Below are 16,398 nucleotides of genomic sequence, written 5' to 3'. Positions count from 1 at the left end.
TGAAACTATAGCTTATTGTTATACAACTTTGATCACTGGCTAAATGTACAAAGCCTACAAATGTACAAAGCATCAGGAATGATCTTTATAGAAATAAGATTGATGGATAATAGGAACAAGGTGGATGCTGGAGACGTTGCTGACATTTCATATTAAAGCCAGAAACTGTTATGAAATTGAGCTGAAACGTGTTATAACAGGGCGGAAAAGGTGATCATCAATAAGTTTCATTTATTAGAGTACTCTGTTATTGACATTTTGTAAAATTAGAAATCATGAGATTGTTGCCTTCCACAAATTTGACTAGGAGGAGGATCATCTAATAGCATACTGAGAGAAGGCAACCAGCTGGAAGTGCACAGTGAGTGGAGCATTTTCTCATTGAAGTTTAAAATATTCCATGCAAATTCATTCTTCCCCTCTTCTAAAAGAGATTTAGGAACATGTGCAAGCAGCACATTCTTTCAGCCCCATGTGTTAGGGCAATGCTTGAGACAGAGGGCACAGAAGGATGAACGCCCTGAATAGTGCGAAGATGTGGGACTGAAGAGTGGGGAAAAGGCCTGGAAGGAACCACCTGGTACCCAGCTCCCTTTGCTACTCTGTCTTCTCCAAATGCTCTGACTGCAGGAGCAGACCATCATAGTTGATAATTGAAATTGTCACGCTCTATAACATGCAAAGCAAAGGGATAGTCAAGCTTCCATAGTCAAGCTTAACTTCTCTACCATTTTATTGATTTCTAGACAGGCAGACATACAAAGCACAGTTCATTGCATTTTTGACCCATTAGCCAAAGCACTGGATAGGGTTCCTAATTGCTCATTTATTAAATACTTTTTATGTCCGTTTCTATCAGTAGGATATCCAAGAAAACATTGCTATCTACACAAGACTTCATTATTCAAACACATATTCTGAATAGTTTTCCAGCCTCTATAATTTCCTTATTTGCAGCATTCTGTATTTGAGACATTTCCAGTATCCAAATGTTGCATTTCATCTTTCTTTATCTATTCCCAATAGAACCATCATAACTTATAATAAGTAACTCTAAATGGCAGATTTCTGAAGCAAACACATGATTTATGATTTAACTTAAAAAAACCCCTTACATTTAACATTCAAAGCACTGTCAAACATTCTCATAAGTCAACACATATTCTGTCTGAAAATAGCAAGAGACAAAAAGGGTACAAATAAGTCAGAGGATTTTTTTAGACAAGTTGTAATCACTCCCTTAGAGTTTCTGGGAGTTTATTTCAATTAAGGAACTAAGAGCTTGGTTGAAGGCAGTGAGAGATAGGAAGGGTTCACTGTCCTTGGGGCGCACATTCATTTTTTCCTACAAAGATAATCCTGTGGGCCAAATCAAAATATTCTCCATAGAACACATTCTTGCTCCCTTTAAGTGACAAAATTAATTTGATTAGGATTGCTTGAGTCTTACGCTTAAATGGCTGATAACTAAACATACCAAGGCATTCCTTTAATTTTGGGGAGGATTATTCACCCAGTTATGAGGTAACTGGTTGTGTCCACGTCATCCTCATCACCAGCTGCTTTACCCATAGAAGACTCATAACCACAAATACAGGTGTTTCACTTGAATCACACTGTTGCTTCAAGTGGGAAAAATTACATCAATATCCTCGCAAGTAAAATTGGCTCAGTAACATTTACAGCATCATTACATATTTTACCTTTACATACAAATCCTGTCAGGACACTGAACTTTCACCTCCCCCCATCCCAGAAATATATGAATAAATGTTTCCATCCACAAACTTTCTACTTGGGGCTTTTTATTTCCCCTTTTCACATGATGAATAGCTTCATATATCACAATTAACTCTTTCATTCTTCCTGTACAGAATATGCAACCATATTTATACCCATAAGCTTTGGGTAGATGACTATAGAAATATATATGATATATCCATACTCAAACACACACATACAGGACAAAGGTACAAATCAGATCTTTTCTGTATATTAATCTGATGATAGTCACTGACAACCAAATACTAAACTGTGGCCCTAACTGTGGTCCTATTTAAATGATTTCTCAAAGGAAAGGGTCACTTATAAAAATTAATATTGACCTAGAGAGGCTAATTCATCACAGTTATTGCACATAGGGGAAATAAGAAACTCTTCAGCTTAATGCACATTAGCAAATCTTTTTTGCGGTTGGGAGGAATCCCTTTGTCACGCTAGGCCTGTTTTATAGTTTTGCATTCTACCTTATGACACAGGTAAACAAATGAAACACATAAGCAGAACTATAATTCACTGAGCTGCTCAACCATGATCCTGCCAGGCTGGCTCTTGGAATCACCATCTACCCAAGAGCAGGAAACAGAGAACGGAGCAGTTCATCAGCACAGCTACAGGGAGCCCAAACTCTCACTGACTGCAGAATGGTTTTGCATCAGGACCGTGCTATGCTTTAGTACATCAATTTTCTTAACATGTTTTACAGTTCTTCAGAAAGCTCCAGTCTAATTCTAGCCTTTTCTTGATACCGTCAGAACTTGGTCATTCTTTTAGGACAAACTAATCACAAAAAGTTTTCACCCCTAAATTGTAAAGGAGTCTGCAGAAAATTAGCTGCAAAGGACACAGGAGGCTTTTGTGGCAGAACTGAAAGCTTACGAAAAATAAATTACAGAAGAAACATTTTTAATAGACACACTTAATGTTTTTATTGGTGAGAATGCTGAAGTGGCTGCCAAATCAAGTTTGCATCCAAATTGTCAAACATAATTCCTTGTATATGTAACATCATAAAAATCTTCATTATAAAAGCCTTAAGAACACTAAGTAATATAACACTGGCTTTTACAGCATTAAAAACAAATAATAGACTTGTGTCAAGTATTTAGAGAAATGCAGAAAACCCATTACACTTCAAAGACAGACAAATTGTTAAATGGTTTTTGCTGCTTTGATCTGCACAAAAGATACAAATCATTCCGTGGGAACATTTTCAATTCAAACTTGCCTCCTTAAAATATGCTTTTCAAACTGTGCATTAAAATAAAAGCTATATTCAAATGCAAACACTCAACTAATAATTTCTGCATGTTGATAATTGTATTAATCGGGTAGCAATCTGTGCATCTGCGATATTGTTGTGACCTCTTCAGCTGAAAGCAACTTCTAATAGGCACTCTGAAAATTCAAGAGTCATTGACACGAGTGCAAGAATTTCTATTTACAAAGAAATGTGTTCAACTGGTAAACAGGAAAAAAAGAATTCAAGATAATCTGAAAGATGAAGCAAACTAACTGGCATCAAATGAGGCATAGCAAGAAAATGGAGCAGCAAAAACAATTTAAATGGCTTTCCTGCTGCCACAACCAGTCCAATGTGAAAGTTTAACTTCTTTCCCTAAGTAGAGCACATTCCCTTCAAATGCTTTTATTCAAACCCTAGCACATGTGGAAATTTAGCAAGGGCATATTCTATTTCCAAGGGAAAAATCAGACAGGCAAAAACAAAACTAAAAACTTCCCTCAAGTATACTGCAAAAAAACTCTGAAAGGTAATGTCAATGTTTATGGAAAGTAACTAAGTGAACAACAGTTTAGGAAGTGATATGGTTATGGTGAAGGTTCAAGCTTATTAAATATAAGCTTTACCCAGGCCAGATCCCCTTTCACAACCTCAGGAAAGGGGAACATTAGGAAACTTTTGTAGTAAGACATGGATGATGTCCTGACTCTCTATACTTACCCGCAAACTAGAAATCAGCACAAAGAACAGTAGGTAAAAATAAAAGAGAATTATTTTCTTTTTTTTTTTTTAAACTAAAAGAAAAAATGCTGAAGAAGCAGTCAGAAGGAAAAGGATAGCCTCATACTTCATCACGTTTTGAAAATACAGCCTTATTTGAGTATTTCATTTATGCGGAATAAGAAGTTCAAGATTTATTTTCTAAAAAGTTAATATGAATGTCAGCCTTTACGTCTTCAAAGTAGTAAACAGAATAATCCATTCCTCATAAAAACAAATAATGCCCTCACAGCACACAGGAGCTATGACATCATTCTGAAAAGGAATATTTTATCTGAAAGTAAGTGCCACACAACACTCCAAGTCTCCTCAATAGTTAGTCTTTGAAGGGAAGGAGAGCGTGAGACTCACCACCTGTCGTTTAAGAACATAACTTGGTTTACTCGGGAAGCTGGTCCCCTTCACCACATAGGCAGCAAATCTAGGAGAGTTACATCAGACTACCGGTATCAGTGCAAGAACTCACTTCCAGCTAGACTGCCCTGACTCCTTTTCCTTTGCTGTGGTAAAGACATTAAGAAATAATCAGGTAAATAAATGTTACAAAATTACATGCTCGTAGAGACAGTAGCCATTCCTCCTAATTAAGAGCAAAACTAGAGACAACAGTGCTACTTATTCACTAAACAGTGTCCCCCTCCATGAGCTTTCTCTTTTAAATCCTGAGCTGGTACCAATTTCCACATGGAGCAGCAAATTTGGAGACCTAAATTAAGGCAGAATTCAAGAACAGATGCAACAAGTAGTATGAAGGAGCAGTTTTTTTTTTTATTATAAAGAGATATAAAGAGAACAGAAATGAGATACACATGAGAATTGCCTGCTGGACACTACTTAGCTATTATCTGGCAGTAGTTTACTTCAGGCTTCACAGTAATAAGTTTAAATGCATGAGTTGATACACTCAGAGTTTGAAGATCACCTCCAAGTCGCAATTTTTCATGTTCCCTTTAATTTTCTGCTAGAAACTGTTGGTAGTGCTATGAACTTGCATTCTGAGGACACACTAAAGACACTATTGCTCCAGTGTCAAGCCTGTGAATAACACAGGTAGGATGTGTTGACAGTGATTAAAATCAGGAACTCTAAGGATGAGGAGCAGAGACACTCTGTGCCTCTTTTGCATTTAGGAGGTAGACTCCCCTCCAGACTGTCCCTAGAGCAAATGCGAATAGGAGCCGGTCCTTAGCAGTATATATAGAGACAACCCCTACAAGAGTCTGTACCATTATCAGTTTATGACTTGCTTATATGTGTTACCATTATTCTTGGAAAGAGCTTATCTTCACTCCCCTCTGTACCAGCTATTATCATCACATTTTAACAGCTCAGCTCATCTCCTGTGCCTGAATTTGATTTCCTACTTCCTTGAACTGCTACTATCGTCCCTCCAAAGGAGGGGGGGGCGAAAGAAAGAAACAATCAATATAAGATGCAGGTTTCAAGCAGGGTTTCACAGTATCTCAGTGGTCAAATTGGACAGGAAAGGGCATGCAGTTGGAAGATAGGAGGATTCATACAGATAGGGGATCAACTGTACCCCCACCACAGAATCTCCAGGCAAGGTACCGCACTCTCTCTGTGCTGGGCAGACGGGCTGAATTTGAAGCCTCTGTGGCTGTTTTCATTTACAATTGCACACCTTGAACATTATCACACTTTTTAAAAATACTTATGACAAAAACTGAAAGAAGCTGCAAAACTCTTCCCTGACCCCTAACGCCTAAAAATCAAATGAAAAGCCCAGGCAGTGCCATCCCACCTCCCACCGTAGGCCCCACTCTACCGGTACACTTGGCCCATCACTGTTACTTCAAGCAGTAGGATAAACATTTACTTCCCTTAGCCAGTCTCACCCAGGCAGATCTCAAAAGCCTGAGAGTTTCTCCATGCCAGTCCTTACCCAAACGTCACCTCAGCTGGCCTCCTTTATCCCCAGTAGAGTAAGTCCTTTCCTTAAGTTTTACAGTTTAAATATTTGCACAAAGATATTGTATTCTCTTAACATTAATAACTTCTATTCTCAACCTGTATTTATTACACTTTCCTCATTAATCGTCCCTGGTGATTTGTGTGTCCTAGTTTTGAATGTAACCTAATAACTTTTATGAGGAAAAGAATTCTAAAGCTTTAGAGCATACTTAAAACCATAAAACCTACCAATATATATTTCCCAGGAATGGCAACTTCCTCAAAACTGGCCACGGTAACAAACTTCATCCCCTCAAAATGCTTCTTTGCCCCAAAACTGACCAGCTCAAGAAGTTTTTTTTCCATGTAGTTATTTGAATTCCAGCCCCTTGTCCAAATTGCTTCTTCAAAAAAAACAATTTCAAGGGCTATACTCCAGATGATTTCACCACAAAGCTGCAGGACAGAGCAGCAGAAAAACTGATCCTACGCATATTGGGATAAGAGGTGAGAGCTATATAAAGTTTCAGGAAACTTCATGTTATTTCTTAGAACTACTCAGCTAAACAAGGGGGAAAAGCAAACGCTTCCCTGGGTTGGTTGCTCAGCTGACAGCAGGACTATGCTCTTGGCATAGTCTATGCCCTACATATAAGTGTCATATCTGATGAGAGAAAGCATCCTACAGACCCCTCCACACTTCATAACAGCATCAGGAAACTCATCCTCAAGTTCACCTTCCAGAAACTACCAACATCAGGAAGTCATTCCTTTTCAAGACCATGCTAAAGTAACATGGCAACCTAAGTAAGAGCACTGAGCAGCCCATGTCTTTACATAACTGTAACTGGAGCAATCCAGACATTCATCATCCCCACTTATGTACTATGTCAAGCCTCTGACTGATGCAATGAAGGATGGAAAGCAGAAGCTTTTGCTTGAAAGCAAAAGTTTTACTGGAAAGCAAATATTACCTTATCTGAGAAGTCCTCTCTCTGCCCATTGAAATTTTCAATGACATATCTTAGCAGCATCCTGAGCTGAGCTTAAATACAGCCCCAGACCCTGGGCAGGGTGTGGGTGGAGGCCTCAGGTGAAGCTAGTCAGGGCCATTAGGGCCTATTAGTGGCGTATCAGCACCTAACACAACAGGTTTCTCACAGAAACTCTTTCTGTGGGAAGTCTTTTAGATTTCAAGTCTATGCAAAATACTTCAAGTCCATCTTTCTTTTGCTCAGCAGACACAACAGTGCCTTCTAAATAAAATACGTGACAATACACAGTATCTAGTTATAAATGGCACGTACATATGTATGCTAATAAATCTATACTTCCATTATGCTCAAAATAAACAAGGGAGTGCTATACCAAAAGGAGGATTTTCCACTCTTCTAATAAGAAAAAGAATGTTATGAACTTCAAATTTTGCATTAGGAGAATATGACATCATTACCATCAGTGAAATACGTAGCTAATGTGTTTTAAATGAAATAAGCACTTGAAAAGCTGAAAGAAAAAGGATGGCATTTACACTAATTAATACCCATGCAGTACACAAGGAAATGGGATGTGCGCAGAGAAGAGCTGGGGCATATCCTGCTAAAAGGTTTTAGGTCATTAGAAGAAAGTAAAGAAACAGCAGTCTATTCTCCAGCAGCCAGCCGCAGACTTGGCAAGTACTCTCCTTCATTTTGTTGTTAAACAATGCTCTAGAGAACTGTGGATAGAAGACATACAGAAAATCAAGATTTTAACTGGAACAGACAAAGAAATAATGAAAATGAACTCAGACACTTAGAAAGCAGAATTGAAAAGACAGGGAAATTAAATGGAAAAAGGAAATCCAAAACTATCGTGCTGTGCACCTTTGGATAACTAAGCATTTAAATGCTATCCTGATGAACAGAAACATCATTAATCTTTCCTGACAAGTTACTTGTGAGAAACAAAATTGTGGCAATATTTCTGCTACTAAAAGAAACTTCCATAAATGGAAATGGCTGCAACTGATCAAATATGACAAAACCCAACAAGAACACAATAAAATTGCTTTAAGCAACTGTAATCATAAATATCTTTCCTGCAACATTATTTCCTCCCCCAGTGCTAAGCTTTATGGGGCATATCATCAAATGGAGCACTGTTGCAATGGCATTGACCCTAGCAGAGCTGATGTGAAACTGCATAGTGTCTAGCCCTCAATTTGTGCCTGTTTTTTCTTTTAAAAAAAATATTCTCCTCCCCCATAATTCAGGTGCTCTTCCAAAATTAGAAAAGCAGAGAGTTTTCATTTCTTTTCAACCAGAAAAGAAGCCTACTTGTATTCTGGAATGATTTTTCTACCTTTCCACTTAGTCTTCCCTTAGGGTAGAATCTCCAAGATGGGGCTATGATAGCAGCAGGGGAGGGCAGGAGGAAACCTTGCCACTTGGCAGTTTGAGGAAGACACTGCCTGTCAATCTTCCTCCTCAAAACAGATCAGATGCTTTTAAGGCAAAACCTTCAGCTTGCTCTGAACACCTGGGCTTCTCCTTGAACTTGCCACCAGTGGGAAAGGAAGAATGGATGGCATGGAGAGGAGGACAATGTGGGTCAGAAAACAAGGCCAAAACCAGTTTCATGTCCTCTTCTCCTGTGCCAAGGAAACAATCGGACTGTAAAATACTGAAATAACAGGTTGGCTCTACAGTTAAGTCATTAAAAGGTGTATTGCATTTAATTCTACATCAGAGGCAAATTTCTTCTGGACGAACCGCTCTGCTCGTGCCATAAATGAAAACAGGAGCTGGCCTCTCCCTTATGTAGCAAAGGGACAAAAAAATAAAAGGTTTCCTTCATGGGGATGCAGACAATGTTTATTTCATCATAGTGATACTGGTTTGGGTAAAAGCTATCAGGTTTCTTGCTTCTCCTTCCATTTCAGGAAAGTTTGCTTTCTTGCCTTACAGCTTATACACACCTCCCCAACAGAAAGCCACAGGCTGCCTTGCCAGAAAGAGGGGGAGCTGGAGGAGAAGGGAAAGCATAGAGTCTTGCACAGAGGCGAGAGGAGCTGAGATGCTGTCAGAAATGGCCCCTTTTTCATGTTTTTGAGGCATTGGGAACAACTGCAGAGGCGATTTCTCATTTTTATTGTTGCAATGAGAGTATTCTTGCCTTCTGAGAAGCCTTCTGAGCTTCAAGCCACCTCTTGGTTTTATTAAATGGACCTTCCCTCCACAGCGTGCACCTCGCAGAATGCAAATTTATTATCCACAGCCCATAATGAGGTGACAGGATTTTCTGTTCTGGAAAGGAGACGCGGTATCAATGTCCTGTTTTCAGTCCCTCATTTGGTAACTACTGCACATGGAACATATTTCCGTCCCTTTCCACCTCGTGACCTCTAAAAGCAGTAACAAGTAACAAATTTTCTGCAGGAGCCATCTAATGCTCTCTCTCCTTAAAAACAAGTTCCTTTTTGTTTCGCCAGATCTAACTTCTGTCTTAGGAGATAAATCCTACACTTCAGAAGACCACACCTGAGACAGTATGGCAAAAGTCCAGTTTTCCCATGCTTGTTCTTCATGAATTATAAAAGTGCGTTTTATATTAGAGTTTTAAATGCAATAGCAATTTCAACTATATATCCTACAAGTTTTATACGTCATGCCAAAATTCAAAAAACCTGGAGAGCAGGAGGATCTGGGTTTTCTCTTAGATTGGGCATAAAACCCAATACTGAGAGCTTTTGCAGACAACTGGGGGGAAAGCTAGGGAAGAATCTTTTTTTTTTTTTTTTTTTTTAAAGAAAAAAAGACAGCAAACCCTCAGCTTGAGACCCTCTATAGTAACCACAGCCCACAGAGAGGAACGAACAGCTTGCAGGCACCTATCCACTGCTGCTTTCTTATGACATTAACATTTTAACTGCTTCATCAGAAGTGACGTATACCTATGAATGCAACACCTTCAAGTAGCAGGTCATGGTGTCTGTGTCTCAAGCAAGAATACACTGGAAAAACCTCAACCTCTTAATAAACACAAAAGTGCCTGAACAAAATACAGGCTTTCCCCCTTAGAAGTATAGATTTTTACTTTGTATAAAACAAGGTCAACATTGTGTGCGTTGTTTTAGGAGAAAAAGAATCTAATTAGAACATATTTTTTATTGAATTAAGTATGAGGCAGGGCAGTTCATTTAATTGAATAAATGTAACAATAAAGAGAGCTCCAAATATCAGATCTTTGTAACAACAGTGTTTACATTCACCCCTCACATTAGCAGCTGGAAGACAAATCAATCACAAATTGAGAAACACTTGAGCAGGCTGACTCCAGGAAACCAAGGGCAGTGGCACAAATACACATTACACGTTCTGCAAGGTTAAACTAATGTGAAGTAAATCCCTCAAGTTATGTAAATAAATTACAGTAATGTTGTCTGACAGCTTGTATTAAATAAGATTAATTCAGCAAGCAAAAAATATGCAGGGGACTTATTCCACCCATGTATCCCTATGCATCTTATGGCACACCAGGCAAAACTTCACACTCAAAGAAGATTCTGCAGTCTGAAAGCCCACAGAAGCAAGTCCAATACCTGGCCGTTCAGCAGCGTTCTTTAATGGCTCTGTAAAAGCTCATTTCTGAGACTCAGCCCATCTGATTACACACTGGAGACACAGTGTATGCCTGCAACACTCACTAAGAAGTGACACACTGAATTCTGCATAACGACTGAAAAAGGCAGAAGCTTGAGAAGTGAAGCAGAGACTCCTCTGCCTTTTACATGGATGTAAACTGACTACCAAGTAGGCTTATAAGCTGCCCAATCTGCGGAACAGACAAAGCAAAGAACTTCAAAATAATTCAGAGGAAAAGGAACTGGTTTTGCAAAATTCAAGATCCTCCCCCTCCCAAGCTTTTGTTTTAAAACATCTTCTCTCACAATCAAGACCTCAAACACAGCAAACCAAAATTCCACCAGGAAATAGCAGCAGAGGAACACACCTCCATAATTAACACTGATACTTCCATTTTTCTATAACATTGTAAAAAGCTTTCTAACCCAAGGTACTCTTAGGGGGAAAATGATACAATTACATCAAACCCACCATTAAAGAATTCATCTTTTGTCCTATTCTCCCCCTTCAGTTTGGCTTGGCATCCAACTCCTGGAAGTTTCGTTCTCTGAATCTGCTTTTATACACAAAAGAATGTATTTCCATACAAAAACAAAGAACCACATAGACACATATACGCACACTGCTATAGAAAAAGGAGAGCAACCCACTATATACTGTGAACTTTTGAAACTCAGCCCTAACCATTTTACAAAAAAAAAGTACCGAAGAACGGATTTTATTCTAGTGATTGTGTATAACAGTATTCCGTTTATAAACCAGTTAAAGAGGAAGATATTTTCATTAAAGGAAGGATAAGTGTAAAAAAGGTTTGTCTGAAAACCTCAAAGTAATCATAGCTATGGATCACAGAAAAACTAAAGATGTGGAGACACTTAAAATAGCACTCTCTCCAAAACCATAAGCCATTCATTCCACAATATATTACCACTTCATAATACATTGGATTAAGACTGACTTTATCCATCCATCTGTTTGCAGGCATGACTCTACAAGCAAAAGTGTTCTGCTTTTGTTAGGTTTAATCTTACTTCTTAATCTTCATTTCAACTTACATCTTAAATTTCCTGCTTTCAAGTATCAAGCCAAACTGATTTGATGCTTAATGCTTGACAAATAAATAATGAGCCTCTGAATTAGCCCACGTGTGATAAGGCAATGATCCCATTATTTCTAACATTCTTATAATCAGCCAATGATTAAATTATTTCTAATGTCCTTAGCATGAATGCAAAAATACACTAAAAAGATCCTTAACAAAGCTCCCCACCATGTTTTTTTATTAAATGCTCTTAATTTGAGTATTTTATCACATGATTACACTAGCTGGGCCATAAGAGCTTATTTTAATGAGAATGGGAAGAGCTCAAACAGTGGGTGTTCTGGGTATCTCTGACATCTTTACAACCATTTGCCATTTTGAGCGTGATTAGCTGAATAGCAACCATTAGGAAGGTTGATTAATACTTTTTAAATATTCCAAATCTTTGGATAGCACTCAGTTTATTTTCTCAAGGAACAGGCTGAAACAAAGACTTCCACTACCTCTACCCGAGGACACAGCACAGCTTAACGTGGGCAACAAAGAAAAGACCTCACACTCAGCTCACTACCAGCATCACTGACATTTCTATTTAGAGAGATCTGGACTCATATGTGATACTCAAGGACTTATCTTAATTAATATCATGTCCACATTAGAAGTGTGAGCACAGTTCCAGTTAAAGAAATGGTATAGTAATGTGGTTTCAAAGTGTGCCTCCAGGACACTGCTATTGATAGCAGACACCTATTAAAGTGCTGAGAATCAACATGAAATGCCATTTAACATCCTATTTAAAAAAAAAGTTTAAAAAAGCCCTCCGCATATTGAGCTTGCAGAACAAAGAAGTGCATTAAAAGCACTGATAAGGGTATTAAAAGGTAATATTTGATGTATGCCTATCTAGTACATTAATATTGAATCTGGCTGTGATATGAGTTGCGCTAGTTAAAATTACACATTTCTCTTTTTCCTTGAATCAGAGGAGACAGTTACAGGAAAAAAAAAAATCAATATCTGAAGCTTACAAAGCCAAAAATCTTCTTTCAACACTAAGATACCATGGCGATAAAGGCCATGAAATAAAGGTCAGAAATATATAAAATAGACATTAGATGCACAAAGAGACATTTGTAACGTGTACTGAAATTAGTAATGCCTTGTTCTTACCGGGGTTTGCCCTAAGAGCTACTCCTGCCAGCATAACACACCCTCTTCTTTCCATTAGCCCACTGGTGTGCAATACATGTCAAAAGTGAGTAGGCTTGTCTGACTGGTATACTGAGACTTGTGGGAAAGAGATGGGGAAAACTGCACTGTTGGCACTGAAAACAAGCAAACACAATTTTCTGTCATTCACCCTACTATTCAGCCTTGAGGCTAACAATCCTCCATATGAAAATACTCTTCCAGAGGAATTTTGGGATGCTTCAAGTCTCTGTAGACAGCAAAAGAAACAGCTGAAGCTTTCCCAGCTCACCAGGGTTTCTGAGTTACTGCAGCCCTTTGCAAGCAGATGAGGGACAAAATTCTTTGACCAGGTGGGGAATGGAGGAAGCGATACCAGAAAGACATATCTTAATGTGCTTTCCCATTGGCTGTACCTCATGGATATTGCCTAATACTTAGATATCGAACCTGAAATTATCACTGTCTAGCCAACATAGGAAATAATTACAAAGTAGCAAAATGCACTACTGCTGGCTATCACAACAAAATGCAGGCTATGCAGAACGGTCTTCTCTAAATGATAAGCTGCACGTAGTCTGCTGGCACTGTCTCAATGAGGAGAAAGGTTGCAGGACACTTTCAGGTACCTGGTCCAGCTTGCACTGGTTCAGACCATATCGAAACTGAAGCAGCACAGACTGTGTAATTGTCAACTTCTGCCAACATTAATTTCCTTGTAGAGTACTGAAGGAAGGCTAACTGGAATAAGTCTTGGTTAAGTTGTACTTTCACCACATGCCTAATGGTTACAAGGATGTGCACACATAGTCATGCTGCTGTTTATCGGTGTACTTCAGATAAGAGTCCAGAAAGTAGTTACAAGGCAAATTTTAACATATGGTTTAAACAACCATAATTTGTGTCATTGTCCCATAGTTTTCAGATCTAGCTAAATGGCCATCCTACCAAGCCAGCCCCCTATCTCTGAGGGATGAAGGAGATCTCCAAGAAGAAGATCTGTAATATTTTGAGAGACATGGAGAAAACATGGAAAGACATGGAGGCATGGAGAAAATAACGTGTTTGTCTGCAACTGAGGAAACAAACTACAGAGGAATTTCTTGTGCTCATACAAATGTACTTGGAGTTTAGATTGTCACTGGTAGATAGGACTAATCCCTGGCTTCTTCACATTTGCCTACACTAATTTTGTTGTATTAAGATGAGAGGGAAACCTTAAATGTGTTTGCCCCATCAAAAAGCAAGAAAAAGGTCAAAAAAGAGGTGGAAAAAGAACAAGATGAAAAAAGTCACAGAGAACCAGCTTTACTGATGTTTCTGTGAGGAAGGTGTTAGGAGAGGTGTCCCCTGACCTTAGCAGCAACTACTGCCACCTCTCTTGGGCAACAGCAACAATCCTTGCATGGGGAAAGCCAAGCAGGAAGGCTGTTGTCAGTCTGAATTCCCTGGCAAGCTCCTCTATGCCTGCAGTTTGCCCTGGTGTGCATCCACTTTTAAGGAGAAAGGGACAGAAAGCAAGGCTGGAAGAAGGCCTGGAGGAAAAGACAAAAGGGAACTGGAACGAGAAACAGATCAGTGCAAAGGGGAAGAGCGTTACGACAGTAACAGAGATCAGTGTGTGCAAGCAGAGTGGGTAAACAGGGATAAAGGGAAAAGGGAAGATAAAACCTATTGAGAACTATCACCAATTTCTTGTATTGCCTGTCTGAAGACTACAGCGCAGGAGGGGAAAGGAAGCATTCCCAAGGGACTTGCCTATTTCTTCTCAGGTAGGAGTGGGTGAATTGCCTTTTGAAATATATACAATACTTCTCCATTCCTCCCAGTCTCTGTTCTTACTGCTCTTAGAAGAAGTTGTATTTATCATGACTATATGACAACTCTGAAGGAACAAAATTTACATTTTGTGCCCCAAGCACTGAGGGTGGCAGAACATACTGATGCAGAGAAAAGGGCTCATTTTGAAACACACAGAAAATAAATGGAAAGTATAGGAGAATGGATAGGAGGCTACATATATTTTTGAAAAATTAAACCATTATGAGTCTGAAGAGTTTATGTGTGGGCTCCAGTAAAGTTCAGACAAGAGAGGGAAAAATAAACAGCTCATTTTATCAACCAACATGTGAGAGCCAGAGTCCTGCCAACGGAAAAAATGCCCTTTCTCTTTCATGCATAGAGCTCTTCTCCCCACACCCTCTTAGAAGAGAAATGATACTGGTAAGGAGACAAATATTCAGTGGGCTCCTTATCCAAGATGACTTTGCACCACCTAGCTCAAGGGTCCGGCACTTGCAGATGGGTACACAAGGCATTGCTTTCCTTGGCCTGTGCTGGTACAGGTGCTATTTGTGAAAATGTCAGAGCAGCACTGGAACCATGAAATCCTTTCCAAAAGTAAATCATTCCCTATTAGCATCATACCCCTTTAGCTTTTATATTATGAATATAAATATTATTTATATTATCCCAGAAACTTTCCCCAGCAAGCTGCCCTGTGTAACAGCCCCTGCAATCAGACAAGTTTGCCTTCCGCAGGGCAGATACTAAACAAAGAACCTTCCCTTGCTTTCTGTGCATAGGGAAGTCATATTTCTGCAGACAATCGCCCTTCATTTTTCATGAGGGGAATAAAACCACCAAAAACATTTAGTTTCCATGAAAGAGCAGTGAGCATTCTTGCCATTTTGCAGCGGGATGCTGAGCTGCAGGTGAAATGGCTGCCAGGGCTCCAGGCTGCATTGCCACTGTCCCCGCTCACCCGTTTAAAGCCACAGAGCAGAAAGAACACCACCCTAACAATTCACAGCTAAATACACACACCGTCATGTTTATTTTCCAGTAGTGAAGCAAGGCCCTTTCCTCGAAGCTGATGCAGTCAGTGGTTAAATGCACAATTGAGGGCGCAACTTAAAAATGCTCCCCCCAAAAAGTTTAATGATATGTAAATAGGAACGGTGTTCTCAACTAGCAGGAAGTCAATACATCTTCACTGTATCACCTGGCATCCAGAACTAGGGATAATAAGACAGAAGAGACTTTAGAAGTGGTCTGGAGCTATGGGCATAGATGGATTGCTGCCATTAAAACAACATTTATCAGGACACTGTCAAAGGGGCTTTAATTTCGACAGTGAATGACTGGCCCTTGGCAAGATTCTGAGTCAGAAAACACACAAGAGTGGCCGACAGCCACATTCCTACCCACACTACTCAGCTAGCTATTATGACAAGCAGCAAAGTAGTTATAACATTCTTGTCTCATTCCCTCCAGAATGTAATTCTACCACTGTGCCCATTTGCTCTGTCCTGGGAGTGCTTCAACCGAACAGCTCTGCAAAGAAATGGAGAGGACAAGCAGCTTTTACCCGTAGGACAAGATAAATCCAGTATCACAATCATTTAATGAGGACTACAAATCCTACTAAGTGCTTTTTCATTTATAAGCCCTAGATAAAGGGGCAGGAGAAAGTATGGTTCCCCTCCAGAATGCTCCAGACAAAGACAATGCCAATTTTGGCCTCGTGACAGTATGTTAATAAAAGAGGATCTGCAATAAAGCCTTTACGAAGAACACCACAGAGTATATGTTTTAGTAATTATGCCACAAGACTGGTATGCTTTAGCAGCACAATTCCCCACCATTATAGTCATGCTTCAGTGAGGTGCAGTCATTTTCCCATGATAACATTCTAACAGTATTATTTAATTTCTTTTATGCTGTGTAATAAAAAGGAGTTTCAGTGACTTGATTTGGCAGATGCTGGAGCAGAACCAAGTCTGTTGTTCCTTGACACTGAAGCCCAGTTATGCTGCTTTATAAAGCAT

The sequence above is a fragment of the Aptenodytes patagonicus genome, chromosome 12, assembly GCF_965638725.1.
Source record: "Aptenodytes patagonicus chromosome 12, bAptPat1.pri.cur, whole genome shotgun sequence".
NCBI classification, from domain to species: Eukaryota; Metazoa; Chordata; class Aves; order Sphenisciformes; family Spheniscidae; genus Aptenodytes; species Aptenodytes patagonicus.
The sequence above is the reverse complement of the archived record's forward strand: the minus strand, read 5'-3'. Positions refer to the sequence as shown.